The sequence below is a fragment of the Lissotriton vulgaris genome, chromosome 1_1 (assembly GCF_964263255.1).
Source record: "Lissotriton vulgaris chromosome 1_1, aLisVul1.2, whole genome shotgun sequence".
NCBI classification, from domain to species: domain Eukaryota; kingdom Metazoa; phylum Chordata; class Amphibia; order Caudata; family Salamandridae; genus Lissotriton; species Lissotriton vulgaris.
This window is the reverse complement of record NC_141685.1, coordinates 1,485,762,637-1,485,779,035: the sequence shown is the minus strand read 5'-3', so window position 1 is coordinate 1,485,779,035 and position 16,399 is coordinate 1,485,762,637.

Here is a 16,399-nt window from a genome sequence, read left to right as displayed (position 1 = left end):
CTAAACCCCTCCTCTGCTGTCTGACCCCACCCATTCTGCCCAGGCTCCTCCTATACCCCCTCCTCTCTGACTCCACCCATTCTGCCCAGGCTCCTCCCATACCCATCTGACCGCACCCATTCTGCCCAGGCTCCTCCTATACCCCTCCTATTTGACCCCACCCACTCTGACTTGGCTCCTCCTAAACCCCTCCTCTGCTGTCTGACCCCACCCATTCTGCCCAGGCTCCTCCTATACCCCTCCTCTCTGAACCCACCCAATCTGACTAGGCTCCTCCTAAGCCCCTCCTCTGCTGTCTGACCCCACCCATTCTGCCCAGGCTCTTCCTATTTGACCCCACCCAATCTGACTAGGTTCCTCCTAAACCCCTCCTCTGCTGTCTGACCCCACCCATTCTGCCCAGGCTCCTCCCATACCAGTCTGACCCCACCCATTCTGCCCAGGCTCCTCCTATACCCCCCTCCTCTCTGACTCCTCCCATTCTGCCCAGGCTCCTCCTATTTGACCCCACATAATCTGACTAGGCTCCTCCTATACCCCTCCTCTCTGACCCCACCCAATCTGACTAGGCTCCTCCTAAGCCCCTCCTCTGCTGTCTGACCCCACCCATTCTGCCCAGGCTCCTCCCATACCAGTCTGACCCCACCCATTCTGCCCAGGCTCCTCCCATACCAGTCTGACCCCACCCATTCTGCCCAGGCTCCTCCTCCTCCTATTTGACCCCACCCAATCTGACTAGGCTCCTCCTAAGCCCCTCCTCTGCTGTCTGACCCCACCTATTCTGCCCAGGCTCTTCCTATACCCCCTCCTCTCTGACTCCACCCATTCTGCCCAGGCTCCTCCCATACCCGTCTGACCCCACCCATTCTGCCCAGGCTCCTCCCATACCCGTCTGACCCCACCCATTCTGCCCAGGCTCCTCCTATACCCCTCCTATTTGACCCCACCCAATCTGACTAGGTTCCTCCTAAGCCCCTCCTCTGCTGTCTGACCCCACCCATTCTGACTAAGCTCCTCCTAAACCCCTCCTCTGCTGTCTGACCCCACCCATTCTGCCCAGGCTCCTCCTATACCCCCTCCTCTCTGACTCCTCCCATTCTGCCCAGGCTCCTCCTATTTGACCCCACCCAATCTGACTAGGCTCCTCCTAAGCCCCTCCTCTCTGACTCCACCCATTCTGCCCAGGCTCCTCCTAAGCCCCTCCTCTGCTGTCTGACCCCACCCATTCTGCCCAGGCTCCTCCTAAGCCCCTCCTCCTCTGCTGTCTGACCCCACCCATTCTGCCCAGGCTCTTCCTATACCCTCTCCTCTCTGACTCCACCCATTCTGCCCAGGCTCCTCCCATACCCGTCTGACCCCACCCATTCTGCCCAGGCTCCTCCTATACCCCTCCTATTTGACCCCACCCACTCTGACTTGGCTCCTCCTAAACCCCTCCTCCTCTGCTGTCTGACCCCACCCATTATGCCCAGGCTACTCCTATACCCCCTGTTCTCTGACTCCACCCATTCTGCCCAGGCTCCTCCCATACCAGTCTGACCCCACCCATTCTGCCCAGGCTCCTCCTATACCCCTCCTATTTGACCCCACCCACTCTGACTTGGCTCCTCCTAAACCCCTCCTCCTCTGCTGTCTGACCCCACCCATTCTGCCCAGGCTCCTCCTATACCCCCTCCTCTCTGACTCCACCCATTCTGCCCAGGCTCCTCCTATTTGACCCCACCCAATCTGACTAGGCTCCTCCTAAGCCCCTCCTCTCTGACTCCACCCATTCTGCCCAGGCTCCTCCCATACCAGTCTGACCCCACCCATTCTGCCCAGGCTCCTCCTATACCCCTCCTATTTGACCCCACCCACTCTGACTTGGCTCCTCCTAAACCCCTCCTCCTCTGCTGTCTGACCCCACCCATTCTGCCCAGGCTCCTCCTATACCCCCTCCTCTCTGACTCCACCCATTCTGCCCAGGCTCCTCCCATACCCGTCTGACCCCACCCATTCTGCCCAGGCTCCTCCTATACCCCTCCTATTTGACCCCACCCACTCTGACTTGGCTCCTCCTAAACCCCTCCTCCTCTGCTGTCTGACCCCACCCATTATGCCCAGGCTACTCCTATACCCCCCTCCTCTCTGACTCCACCCATTCCGCCCAGGCTCCTCCCATACCTGTCTGACCCCACCCATTCTGCCCAGGCTCCTCCCATACCTGTCTGACCCCACCCATTCTGCCCAGGCTCCTCCTATACCCCTCCTCTATGACCTTACCCATTCTGCCCAGGCTCCTCCTCCTCCTATTTGACCCCACCCAATCTGACTAGGCTCCTCCTAAGCCCCTCCTCTGCTGTCTGACCCCACCTATTCTGCCCAGGCTCTTCCTATACCCCCTCCTCTCTGACTCCACCCATTCTGCCCAGGCTCCTCCCATACCCGTCTGACCCCACCCATTCTGCCCAGGCTCCTCCCATACCCGTCTGACCCCACCCATTCTGCCCAGGCTCCTCCTATACCCCTCCTATTTGACCCCACCCAATCTGACTAGGTTCCTCCTAAGCCCCTCCTCTGCTGTCTGACCCCACCCATTCTGACTAAGCTCCTCCTAAACCCCTCCTCTGCTGTCTGACCCCACCCATTCTGCCCAGGCTCCTCCTATACCCCCTCCTCTCTGACTCCTCCCATTCTGCCCAGGCTCCTCCTATTTGACCCCACCCAATCTGACTAGGCTCCTCCTAAGCCCCTCCTCTCTGACTCCACCCATTCTGCCCAGGCTCCTCCTAAGCCCCTCCTCTGCTGTCTGACCCCACCCATTCTGCCCAGGCTCCTCCTAAGCCCCTCCTCCTCTGCTGTCTGACCCCACCCATTCTGCCCAGGCTCTTCCTATACCCCCTCCTCTCTGACTCCACCCATTCTGCCCAGGCTCCTCCCATACCCATCTGACCGCACCCATTCTGCCCAGGCTCCTCCTATACCCCTCCTATTTGACCCCACCCAATCTGACTTGGCTCCTCCTAAACCCCTCCTCTGCTGTCTGACCCCACCCATTCTGCCCAGGCTCCTCCTATACCCCCTCTTCTCTGACTCCACCCATTCTGCCCAGGCTCCTCCTATACCCCTCCTCTCTGAACCCACCCAATCTGACTAGGCTCCTCCTAAGCCCCTCCTCTGCTGTCTGGCCCCACCCAACCTTCCCAGGCTCCTCCTATACCCCTTCTCTCTGACCCCACCCAATCTGACTAGGCTCCTCCTAAGCCCCTCCTCTGCTGTCTGACCCCACCCATTCTGCCCAGGCTCTTCCTATTTGACCCCACCCAATCTGACTAGGCTCCTCCTAAGCCCCTCCTCTCTGACTCCACCCATTCTGCCCAGGCTCCTCCTAAGCCCCTCCTCTGCTGTCTGACCCCACCCATTCTGCCCAGGCTCCTCCTATACCCCCTCCTCTCTGACTCCACCCATTCTGCCCAGGCTCCTCCTATTTGACCCCACCCAATCTGACTAGGCTCCTCCTAAGCCCCTCCTCTCTGACTCCACCCATTCTGCCCAGGCTCCTCCCATACCTGTCTGACCCCACCCATTCTGCCCAGGCTCCTCCCATACCTGTCTGACCCCACCCAATCTGACTAGGCTCCTCCTATGCCCCTCCTCTGCTGTCTGACCCCACCCATTCTGCCCAGGCTCCTCCTATTTGACCCCACCCAATCTGACTAGGTTCCTCCTAAGCCCCTCCTCTGCTGTCTGACCCCACCCATTCTGCCCAGGCTCTTCCTATACCCCCTCCTCTCTGACTCCACCCATTCTGCCCAGGCTCCTCCCATACCCGTCTGACCGCACCCATTCTGCCCAGGCTCCTTTTATACCCCTCCTATTTGACCCCACCCAATCTGACTTGGCTCCTCCTAAACCCCTCCTCTGCTGTCTGACCCCACCCATTCTGCCCAGGCTCCTCCTATACCCCCTCCTCTCTGACTCCACCCATTCTGCCCAGGCTCCTCCCATACCCGTCTGACCCCACCCATTCTGCCCAGGCTCCTCCTATACCCCTCCTATTTGACCCCACCCACTCTGACTTGGCTCCTCCTAAACCCCTCCTCCTCTGCTGTCTGACCCCACCCATTATGCCCAGGCTACTCCTATACCCCCCTCCTCTCTGACTCCACCCATTCCGCCCAGGCTCCTCCCATACCTGTCTGACCCCACCCATTCTGCCCAGGCTCCTCCTATACCCCTCCTCTATGACCTTACCCATTCTGCCCAGGCTCCTCCTCCTCCTATTTGACCCCACCCAATCTGACTAGGCTCCTCCTAAGCCCCTCCTCTGCTGTCTGACCCCACCTATTCTGCCCAGGCTCTTCCTATACCCCCTCCTCTCTGACTCCACCCATTCTGCCCAGGCTCCTCCCATACCCGTCTGACCCCACCCATTCTGCCCAGGCTCCTCCCATACCCGTCTGACCCCACCCATTCTGCCCAGGCTCCTCCTATTTGACCCCACCCAATCTGACTAGGCTCCTCCTAAGCCCCTCCTCTCTGACTCCACCCATTCTGCCCAGGCTCCTCCTAAGCCCCTCCTCTGCTGTCTGACCCCACCCATTCTGCCCAGGCTCCTCCTAAGCCCCTCCTCCTCTGCTGTCTGACCCCACCCATTCTGCCCAGGCTCTTCCTATACCCCCTCCTCTCTGACTCCACCCATTCTGCCCAGGCTCCTCCCATACCCATCTGACCGCACCCATTCTGCCCAGGCTCCTCCTATACCCCTCCTATTTGACCCCACCCAATCTGACTTGGCTCCTCCTAAACCCCTCCTCTGCTGTCTGACCCCACCCATTCTGCCCAGGCTCCTCCTATACCCCCTCTTCTCTGACTCCACCCATTCTGCCCAGGCTCCTCCCATACCCGTCTGACCGCACCCATTCTGCCCAGGCTCCTCCTATACCCCTCCTATTTGACCCCACCCAATCTGACTTGGCTCCTCCTAAACCCCTCCTCTGCTGTCTGACCCCACCCATTCTGCCCAGGCTCTTCCTATACCCCCTCCTCTCTGACTCCACCCATTCTGCCCAGGCTCCTCCCATACCCATCTGACCGCACCCATTCTGCCCAGGCTCCTCCTATACCCCTCCTATTTGACCCCACCCAATCTGACTTGGCTCCTCCTAAACCCCTCCTCTGCTGTCTGACCCCACCCATTCTGCCCAGGCTCCTCCTATACCCCTCCTCTCTGAACCCACCCAATCTGACTAGGCTCCTCCTAAGCCCCTCCTCTGCTGTCTGACCCCACCCATTCTGCCCAGGCTCCTCCCATACCAGTCTGACCCCACCCATTCTGCCCAGGCTCCTCCTTTACCCCCCTCCTCTCTGACTCCTCCCATTCTGCCCAGGCTCCTCCTATTTGACCCCACATAATCTGACTAGGCTCCTCCTATACCCCTCCTCTCTGACCCCACCCAATCTGACTAGGCTCCTCCTAAGCCCCTCCTCTGCTGTCTGACCCCACCCATTCTGCCCAGGCTCCTCCTAAGCCCCGCCTCTGCTGTCTGACCCCACCCATTCTGCCCAGGCTCATCCTATACCCCCTCCTCTCTGACTCCACCCATTCTGCCCAGGCTCCTCCCATACCCGTCTGACCGCACCCATTCTGCCCAGGCTCCTCCTATACCCCTCTTATTTGACCCCAATCTGACTAGGCTCCTCCTAAGCCCCTCCTCTGCTGTCTGACCCCACCCATTCTGACTAAGATCCTCCTAAACCCCTCCTCTGCTGTCTGACCCCACCCATTCTGCCCAGGCTCCTCCTATACCCCCTCCTCTCTGACTCCACCCATTCTGCCCAGGCTCCTCCCATACCCATCTGACCGCACCCATTCTGCCCAGGCTCCTCCTATACCCCTCCTATTTGACCCCACCCACTCTGACTTGGCTCCTCCTAAACCCCTCCTCTGCTGTCTGACCCCACCCATTCTGCCCAGGCTCCTCCTATACCCCTCCTCTCTGAACCCACCCAATCTGACTAGGCTCCTCCTAAGCCCCTCCTCTGCTGTCTGACCCCACCCATTCTGCCCAGGCTCTTCCTATTTGACCCCACCCAATCTGACTAGGTTCCTCCTAAACCCCTCCTCTGCTGTCTGACCCCACCCATTCTGCCCAGGCTCCTCCCATACCAGTCTGACCCCACCCATTCTGCCCAGGCTCCTCCTATACCCCCCTCCTCTCTGACTCCTCCCATTCTGCCCAGGCTCCTCCTATTTGACCCCACATAATCTGACTAGGCTCCTCCTATACCCCTCCTCTCTGACCCCACCCAATCTGACTAGGCTCCTCCTAAGCCCCTCCTCTGCTGTCTGACCCCACCCATTCTGCCCAGGCTCCTCCCATACCAGTCTGACCCCACCCATTCTGCCCAGGCTCCTCCTATACCCCCCTCCTCTCTGACTCCTCCCATTCTGCCCAGGCTCCTCCTATTTGACCCCACATAATCTGACTAGGCTCCTCCTATACCCCTCCTATTTGACCCCACCCACTCTGACTTGGCTCCTCCTAAACCCCTCCTCTGCTGTCTGACCCCACCCATTCTGCCCAGGCTCCTCCCATACCAGTCTGACCCCACCCATTCTGCCCAGGCTCCTCCTATACCCCTCTCCTCTCTGACTCCTCCCATTCTGCCCAGGCTCCTCCTATTTGACCCCACATAATCTGACTAGGCTCCTCCTATACCCCTCCTCTCTGACCCCACCCAATCTGACTAGGCTCCTCCTAAGCCCCTCCTCTGCTGTCTGACCCCACCCATTCTGCCCAGGCTCCTCCTAAGCCCCTCCTCTGCTGTCTGACCCCACCCATTCTGCCCTGGCTCATCCTATACCCCCTCCTCTCTGACTCCACCCATTCTGCCCAGGCTCCTCCCATACCCGTCTGACCGCACCCATTCTGCCCAGGCTCCTCCTATACCCCTCTTATTTGACCCCAATCTGACTAGGCTCCTCCTAAGCCCCTCCTCTGCTGTCTGACCCCACCCATTCTGACTAAGCTCCTCCTAAACCCCTCCTCTGCTGTCTGACCCCACCCATTCTGCCCAGGCTCCTCCTATACCCCCTCCTCTCTGACTCCACCCATTCTGCCCAGACTCCTCCCATACCCATCTGACCGCACCCATTCTGCCCAGGCTCCTCCTATACCCCTCCTATTTGACCCCACCCACTCTGACTTGGCTCCTCCTAAACCCCTCCTCTGCTGTCTGACCCCACCCATTCTGCCCAGGCTCCTCCCATACCCGTCTGACCCCACCCATTCTGCCCAGGCTCCTCCTATACCCCTCCTATTTGACCCCACCCAATCTGACTAGGTTCCTCCTAAGCCCCACCTCTGCTGTCTGACCCCACCCATTCTGACTAAGCTCCTCCTAAACCCCTCCTCTGCTGTCTGACCCCACCCATTCTGCCCAGGCTCCTCCTATACCCCCTCCTCTCTGACTCCTCCCATTCTGCCCAGGCTCCTCCTATTTGACCCCACCCAATCTGACTAGGCTCCTCCTAAGCCCCTCCTCTCTGACTCCACCCATTCTGCCCAGGCTCCTCCCATACCAGTCTGACCCCACCCATTCTGCCCAGGCTCCTCCTATACCCCCCTCCTCTCTGACTCCTCCCATTCTGCCCAGGCTCCTCCTATTTGACCCCACCCAATCTGACTAGGCTCCTCCTATACCCCTCCTCTCTGACCCCACCCAATCTGACTAGGCTCCTCCTAAGCCCCTCCTCCTCTGCTGTCTGACCCCACCCATTCTGCCCAGGCTCTTCCTATACCCCCTCCTCTCTGACTCCACCCATTCTGCCCAGGCTCCTCCCATACCCGTCTGACCGCACCCATTCTGCCCAGGCTCCTTTTATACCCCTCCTATTTGACCCCACCCAATCTGACTTGGCTCCTCCTAAACCCCTCCTCTGCTGTCTGACCCCACCCATTCTGCCCAGGCTCCTCCTATACCCCCTCCTCTCTGACTCCACCCATTCTGCCCAGGCTCCTCCCATACCCGTCTGACCCCACCCATTCTGCCCAGGCTCCTCCTATACCCCTCCTATTTGACCCCACCCACTCTGACTTGGCTCCTCCTAAACCCCTCCTCCTCTGCTGTCTGACCCCACCCATTATGCCCAGGCTACTCCTATACCCCCCTCCGCTCTGACTCCACCCATTCCGCCCAGGCTCCTCCCATACCTGTCTGACCCCACCCATTCTGCCCAGGCTCCTCCTATACCCCTCCTCTATGACCTTACCCATTCTGCCCAGGCTCCTCCTATTTGACCCCACCCAATCTGACTAGGCTCCTCCTAAGCCCCTCCTCTGCTGTCTGACCCCACCTATTCTGCCCAGGCTCTTCCTATACCCCCTCCTCTCTGACTCCACCCATTCTGCCCAGGCTCCTCCCATACCCGTCTGACCCCACCCATTCTGCCCAGGCTCCTCCCATACCCGTCTGACCCCACCCATTCTGCCCAGGCTCCTCCTATTTGACCCCACCCAATCTGACTAGGCTCCTCCTAAGCCCCTCCTCTCTGACTCCACCCATTCTGCCCAGGCTCCTCCTAAGCCCCTCCTCTGCTGTCTGACCCCACCCATTCTGCCCAGGCTCCTCCTAAGCCCCTCCTCCTCTGCTGTCTGACCCCACCCATTCTGCCCAGGCTCTTCCTATACCCCCTCCTCTCTGACTCCACCCATTCTGCCCAGGCTCCTCCCATACCCATCTGACCGCACCCATTCTGCCCAGGCTCCTCCTATACCCCTCCTATTTGACCCCACCCAATCTGACTTGGCTCCTCCTAAACCCCTCCTCTGCTGTCTGACCCCACCCATTCTGCCCAGGCTCCTCCTATACCCCCTCTTCTCTGACTCCACCCATTCTGCCTAGGCTCCTCCCATACCCGTCTGACCGCACCCATTCTGCCCAGGCTCCTCCTATACCCCTCCTATTTGACCCCACCCAATCTGACTTGGCTCCTCCTAAACCCCTCCTCTGCTGTCTGACCCCACCCATTCTGCCCAGGCTCTTCCTATACCCGCTCCTCTCTGACTCCACCCATTCTGCCCAGGCTCCTCCCATACCCATCTGACCGCACCCATTCTGCCCAGGCTCCTCCTATACCCCTCCTATTTGACCCCACCCAATCTGACTTGGCTCCTCCTAAACCCCTCCTCTGCTGTCTGACACCACCCATTCTGCCCAGGCTCCTCCTATACCCCTCCTCTCTGAACCCACCCAATCTGACTAGGCTCCTCCTAAGCCCCTCCTCTGCTGTCTGACCCCACCCATTCTGCCCAGGCTCCTCCCATACCAGTCTGACCCCACCCATTCTGCCCAGGCTCCTCCTTTACCCCCCTCCTCTCTGACTCCTCCCATTCTGCCCAGGCTCCTCCTATTTGACCCCACATAATCTGACTAGGCTCCTCCTATACCCCTCCTCTCTGACCCCACCCAATCTGACTAGGCTCCTCCTAAGCCCCTCCTCTGCTGTCTGACCCCACCCATTCTGCCCAGGCTCCTCCTAAGCCCCGCCTCTGCTGTCTGACCCCACCCATTCTGCCCAGGCTCATCCTATACCCCCACCTCTCTGACTCCACCCATTCTGCCCAGGCTCCTCCCATACCCGTCTGACCGCACCCATTCTGCCCAGGCTCCTCCTATACCCCTCTTATTTGACCCCAATCTGACTAGGCTCCTCCTAAGCCCCTCCTCTGCTGTCTGACCCCACCCATTCTGACTAAGCTCCTCCTAAACCCCTCCTCTGCTGTCTGACCCCACCCATTCTGCCCAGGCTCCTCCTATACCCCCTCCTCTCTGACTCCACCCATTCTGCCCAGGCTCCTCCCATACCCATCTGACCGCACCCATTCTGCCCAGGCTCCTCCTATACCCCTCCTATTTGACCCCACCCACTCTGACTTGGCTCCTCCTAAACCCCTCCTCTGCTGTCTGACCCCACCCATTCTGCCCAGGCTCCTCCTATACCCCTCCTCTCTGAACCCACCCAATCTGACTAGGCTCCTCCTAAGCCCCTCCTCTGCTGTCTGACCCCACCCATTCTGCCCAGGCTCTTCCTATTTGACCCCACCCAATCTGACTAGGTTCCTCCTAAACCCCTCCTCTGCTGTCTGACCCCACCCATTCTGCCCAGGCTCCTCCCATACCAGTCTGACCCCACCCATTCTGCCCAGGCTCCTCCTATACCCCCCTCCTCTCTGACTCCTCCCATTCTGCCCAGGCTCCTCCTATTTGACCCCACATAATCTGACTAGGCTCCTCCTATACCCCTCCTCTCTGACCCCACCCAATCTGACTAGGCTCCTCCTAAGCCCCTCCTCTGCTGTCTGACCCCACCCATTCTGCCCAGGCTCCTCCCATACCAGTCTGACCCCACCCATTCTGCCCAGGCTCCTCCTATTTGACCCCACATAATCTGACTAGGCTCCTCCTATACCCCTCCTATTTGACCCCACCCACTCTGACTTGGCTCCTCCTAAACCCCTCCTCTGCTGTCTGACCCCACCCATTCTGCCCAGGCTCCTCCCATACCAGTCTGACCCCACCCATTCTGCCCAGGCTCCTCCTATACCCCCCTCCTCTCTGACTCCTCCCATTCTGCCCAGGCTCCTCCTATTTGACCCCACATAATCTGACTAGGCTCCTCCTATACCCCTCCTCTCTGACCCCACCCAATCTGACTAGGCTCCTCCTAAGCCCCTCCTCTGCTGTCTGACCCCACCCATTCTGCCCAGGCTCCTCCTAAGCCCCTCCTCTGCTGTCTGACCCCACCCATTCTGCCCTGGCTCATCCTATACCCCCTCCTCTCTGACTCCACCCATTCTGCCCAGGCTCCTCCCATACCCGTCTGACCGCACCCATTCTGCCCAGGCTCCTCCTATACCCCTCTTATTTGACCCCAATCTGACTAGGCTCCTCCTAAGCCCCTCCTCTGCTGTCTGACCCCACCCATTCTGACTAAGCTCCTCCTAAACCCCTCCTCTGCTGTCTGACCCCACCCATTCTGCCCAGGCTCCTCCTATACCCCCTCCTCTCTGACTCCACCCATTCTGCCCAGGCTCCTCCCATACCCATCTGACCGCACCCATTCTGCCCAGGCTCCTCCTATACCCCTCCTATTTGACCCCACCCACTCTGACTTGGCTCCTCCTAAACCCCTCCTCTGCTGTCTGACCCCACCCATTCTGCCCAGGCTCCTCCTATACCCCTCCTCTCTGAACCCACCCAATCTGACTAGGCTCCTCCTAAGCCCCTCCTCTGCTGTCTGACCCCACCCATTCTGCCCAGGCTCTTCCTATTTGACCCCACCCAATCTGACTAGGTTCCTCCTAAGCCCCTCCTCTGCTGTCTGACCCCACCCATTCTTCCCAGGCTCCTCCTAAGCCCCTACTCTGCTGTCCCCACCCATTCTGCCCAGGCTCCTCCTATTTGACCCCACCCAATCTGACTTGGCTCCTCTGCTGTCTGACCCCACCCATTCTGCCCAGGCTCCTCCTATACCCCTCCTCTCTGACCCCACCCAATCTGACTAGGCTCCTCCTAAGCCCTTCCTCTGCTGTCTGACCCCAACCATTCTGCCCAAGCTCCTCCTATACCCCTCCTCTCTGACCCCACCCAATCTGACTAGGCTCCTCCTAAGCCCTTCCTCTGCTGTCTGACCCCACCCATTCTGCCCAGGCTCCTCCTAAGCCCCTCCTCTGCTGTCTGACCCCACCCATTCTGACTAAGATCCTCCTAAACCCCTCCTCTGCTGTCTGACCCCACCCATTCTGCCCAGGCTCCTCCTATACCCCCTCCTCTCTGACTCCACCCATTCTGCCCAGGCTCCTCCCATACCCATCTGACCGCACCCATTCTGCCCAGGCTCCTCCTATACCCCTCCTATTTGACCCCACCCACTCTGACTTGGCTCCTCCTAAACCCCTCCTCTGCTGTCTGACCCCACCCATTCTGCCCAGGCTCCTCCTATACCCCTCCTCTCTGAACCCACCCAATCTGACTAGGCTCCTCCTAAGCCCCTCCTCTGCTGTCTGACCCCACCCATTCTGCCCAGGCTCTTCCTATTTGACCCCACCCAATCTGACTAGGTTCCTCCTAAACCCCTCCTCTGCTGTCTGACCCCACCCATTCTGCCCAGGCTCCTCCCATACCAGTCTGACCCCACCCATTCTGCCCAGGCTCCTCCTATACCCCCCTCCTCTCTGACTCCTCCCATTCTGCCCAGGCTCCTCCTATTTGACCCCACATAATCTGACTAGGCTCCTCCTATACCCCTCCTCTCTGACCCCACCCAATCTGACTAGGCTCCTCCTAAGCCCCTCCTCTGCTGTCTGACCCCACCCATTCTGCCCAGGCTCCTCCCATACCAGTCTGACCCCACCCATTCTGCCCAGGCTCCTCCTATACCCCCCTCCTCTCTGACTCCTCCCATTCTGCCCAGGCTCCTCCTATTTGACCCCACATAATCTGACTAGGCTCCTCCTATACCCCTCCTATTTGACCCCACCCACTCTGACTTGGCTCCTCCTAAACCCCTCCTCTGCTGTCTGACCCCACCCATTCTGCCCAGGCTCCTCCCATACCAGTCTGACCCCACCCATTCTGCCCAGGCTCCTCCTATACCCCCCTCCTCTCTGACTCCTCCCATTCTGCCCAGGCTCCTCCTATTTGACCCCACATAATCTGACTAGGCTCCTCCTATACCCCTCCTCTCTGACCCCACCCAATCTGACTAGGCTCCTCCTAAGCCCCTCCTCTGCTGTCTGACCCCACCCATTCTGCCCAGGCTCCTCCTAAGCCCCTCCTCTGCTGTCTGACCCCACCCATTCTGCCCTGGCTCATCCTATACCCCCTCCTCTCTGACTCCACCCATTCTGCCCAGGCTCCTCCCATACCCGTCTGACCGCACCCATTCTGCCCAGGCTCCTCCTATACCCCTCTTATTTGACCCCAATCTGACTAGGCTCCTCCTAAGCCCCTCCTCTGCTGTCTGACCCCACCCATTCTGACTAAGCTCCTCCTAAACCCCTCCTCTGCTGTCTGACCCCACCCATTCTGCCCAGGCTCCTCCTATACCCCCTCCTCTCTGACTCCACCCATTCTGCCCAGGCTCCTCCCATACCCATCTGACCGCACCCATTCTGCCCAGGCTCCTCCTATACCCCTCCTATTTGACCCCACCCACTCTGACTTGGCTCCTCCTAAACCCCTCCTCTGCTGTCTGACCCCACCCATTCTGCCCAGGCTCCTCCCATACCCGTCTGACCCCACCCATTCTGCCCAGGCTCCTCCTATACCCCTCCTATTTGACCCCACCCAATCTGACTAGGTTCCTCCTAAGCCCCACCTCTGCTGTCTGACCCCACCCATTCTGACTAAGCTCCTCCTAAACCCCTCCTCTGCTGTCTGACCCCACCCATTCTGCCCAGGCTCCTCCTATACCCCCTCCTCTCTGACTCCTCCCATTCTGCCCAGGCTCCTCCTATTTGACCCCACCCAATCTGACTAGGCTCCTCCTAAGCCCCTCCTCTCTGACTCCACCCATTCTGCCCAGGCTCCTCCCATACCAGTCTGACCCCACCCATTCTGCCCAGGCTCCTCCTATACCCCCCTCCTCTCTGACTCCTCCCATTCTGCCCAGGCTCCTCCTATTTGACCCCACCCAATCTGACTAGGCTCCTCCTATACCCCTCCTCTCTGACCCCACCCAATCTGACTAGGCTCCTCCTAAGCCCCTCCTCCTCTGCTGTCTGACCCCACCCATTCTGCCCAGGCTCTTCCTATACCCCCTCCTCTCTGACTCCACCCATTCTGCCCAGGCTCCTCCCATACCCGTCTGACCGCACCCATTTTGCCCAGGCTCCTTTTATACCCCTCCTATTTGACCCCACCCAATCTGACTTGGCTCCTCCTAAACCCCTCCTCTGCTGTCTGACCCCACCCATTCTGCCCAGGCTCCTCCTATACCCCCTCCTCTCTGACTCCACCCATTCTGCCCAGGCTCCTCCCATACCCGTCTGACCCCACCCATTCTGCCCAGGCTCCTCCTATACCCCTCCTATTTGACCCCACCCACTCTGACTTGGCTCCTCCTAAACCCCTCCTCCTCTGCTGTCTGACCCCACCCATTATGCCCAGGCTACTCCTATACCCCCCTCCGCTCTGACTCCACCCATTCTGCCCAGGCTCCTCCCATACCTGTCTGACCCCACCCATTCTGCCCAGGCTCCTCCTATACCCCTCCTCTATGACCTTACCCATTCTGCCCAGGCTCCTCCTCCTCCTATTTGACCCCACCCAATCTGACTAGGCTCCTCCTAAGCCCCTCCTCTGCTGTCTGACCCCACCTATTCTGCCCAGGCTCTTCCTATACCCCCTCCTCTCTGACTCCACCCATTCTGCCCAGGCTCCTCCCATACCCATCTGACCCCACCCATTCTGCCCAGGCTCCTCCCATACCCGTCTGACCCCACCCATTCTGCCCAGGCTCCTCCTATTTGACCCCACCCAATCTGACTAGGCTCCTCCTAAGCCCCTCCTCTCTGACTCCACCCATTCTGCCCAGGCTCCTCCTAAGCCCCTCCTCTGCTGTCTGACCCCACCCATTCTGCCCAGGCTCCTCCTAAGCCCCTCCTCCTCTGCTGTCTGACCCCACCCATTCTGCCCAGGCTCTTCCTATACCCCCTCCTCTCTGACTCCACCCATTCTGCCCAGGCTCCTCCCATACCCATCTGACCGCACCCATTCTGCCCAGGCTCCTCCTATACCCCTCCTATTTGACCCCACCCAATCTGACTTGGCTCCTCCTAAACCCCTCCTCTGCTGTCTGACCCCACCCATTCTGCCCAGGCTCCTCCTATACCCCCTCTTCTCTGACTCCACCCATTCTGCCCAGGCTCCTCCCATACCCGTCTGACCGCACCCATTCTGCCCAGGCTCCTCCTATACCCCTCCTATTTGACCCCACCCAATCTGACTTGGCTCCTCCTAAACCCCTCCTCTGCTGTCTGACCCCACCCATTCTGCCCAGGCTCTTCCTATACCCCCTCCTCTCTGACTCCACCCATTCTGCCCAGGCTCCTCCCATACCCATCTGACCGCACCCATTCTGCCCAGGCTCCTCCTATACCCCTCCTATTTGACCCCACCCAATCTGACTTGGCTCCTCCTAAACCCCTCCTCTGCTGTCTGACACCACCCATTCTGCCCAGGCTCCTCCTATACCCCTCCTCTCTGAACCCACCCAATCTGACTAGGCTCCTCCTAAGCCCCTCCTCTGCTGTCTGACCCCACCCATTCTGCCCAGGCTCCTCCCATACCAGTCTGACCCCACCCATTCTGCCCAGGCTCCTCCTTTACCCCCCTCCTCTCTGACTCCTCCCATTCTGCCCAGGCTCCTCCTATTTGACCCCACATAATCTGACTAGGCTCCTCCTATACCCCTCCTCTCTGACCCCACCCAATCTGACTAGGCTCCTCCTAAGCCCCTCCTCTGCTGTCTGACCCCACCCATTCTGCCCAGGCTCCTCCTAAGCCCCGCCTCTGCTGTCTGACCCCACCCATTCTGCCCAGGCTCATCCTATACCCCCTCCTCTCTGACTCCACCCATTCTGCCCAGGCTCCTCCCATACCCGTCTGACCGCACCCATTCTGCCCAGGCTCCTCCTATACCCCTCTTATTTGACCCCAATCTGACTAGGCTCCTCCTAAGCCCCTCCTCTGCTGTCTGACCCCACCCATTCTGACTAAGCTCCTCCTAAACCCCTCCTCTGCTGTCTGACCCCACCCATTCTGCCCAGGCTCCTCCTATACCCCCTCCTCTCTGACTCCACCCATTCTGCCCAGGCTCCTCCCATACCCATCTGACCGCACCCATTCTGCCCAGGCTCCTCCTATACCCCTCCTATTTGACCCCACCCACTCTGACTTGGCTCCTCCTAAACCCCTCCTCTGCTGTCTGACCCCACCCATTCTGCCCAGGCTCTTCCTATTTGACCCCACCCAATCTGACTAGGTTCCTCCTAAGCCCCTCCTCTGCTGTCTGACCCCACCCATTCTGCCCAGGCTCTTCCTATTTGACCCCACCCAATCTGACTAGGTTCCTCCTAAACCCCTCCTCTGCTGTCTGACCCCACCCATTCTGCCCAGGCTCCTCCCATACCAGTCTGACCCCACCCATTCTGCCCAGGCTCCTCCTATACCCCCCTCCTCTCTGACTCCTCCCATTCAGCCCAGGCTCCTCCTATTTGACCCCACATAATCTGACTAGGCTCCTCCTATACCCCTCCTCTCTGACCCCACCCAATCTGACTAGGCTCCTCCTAAGCCCCTCCTCTGCTGTCTGACCCCACCCATTCTGCCCAGGCTCCTCCCATACCAGTCT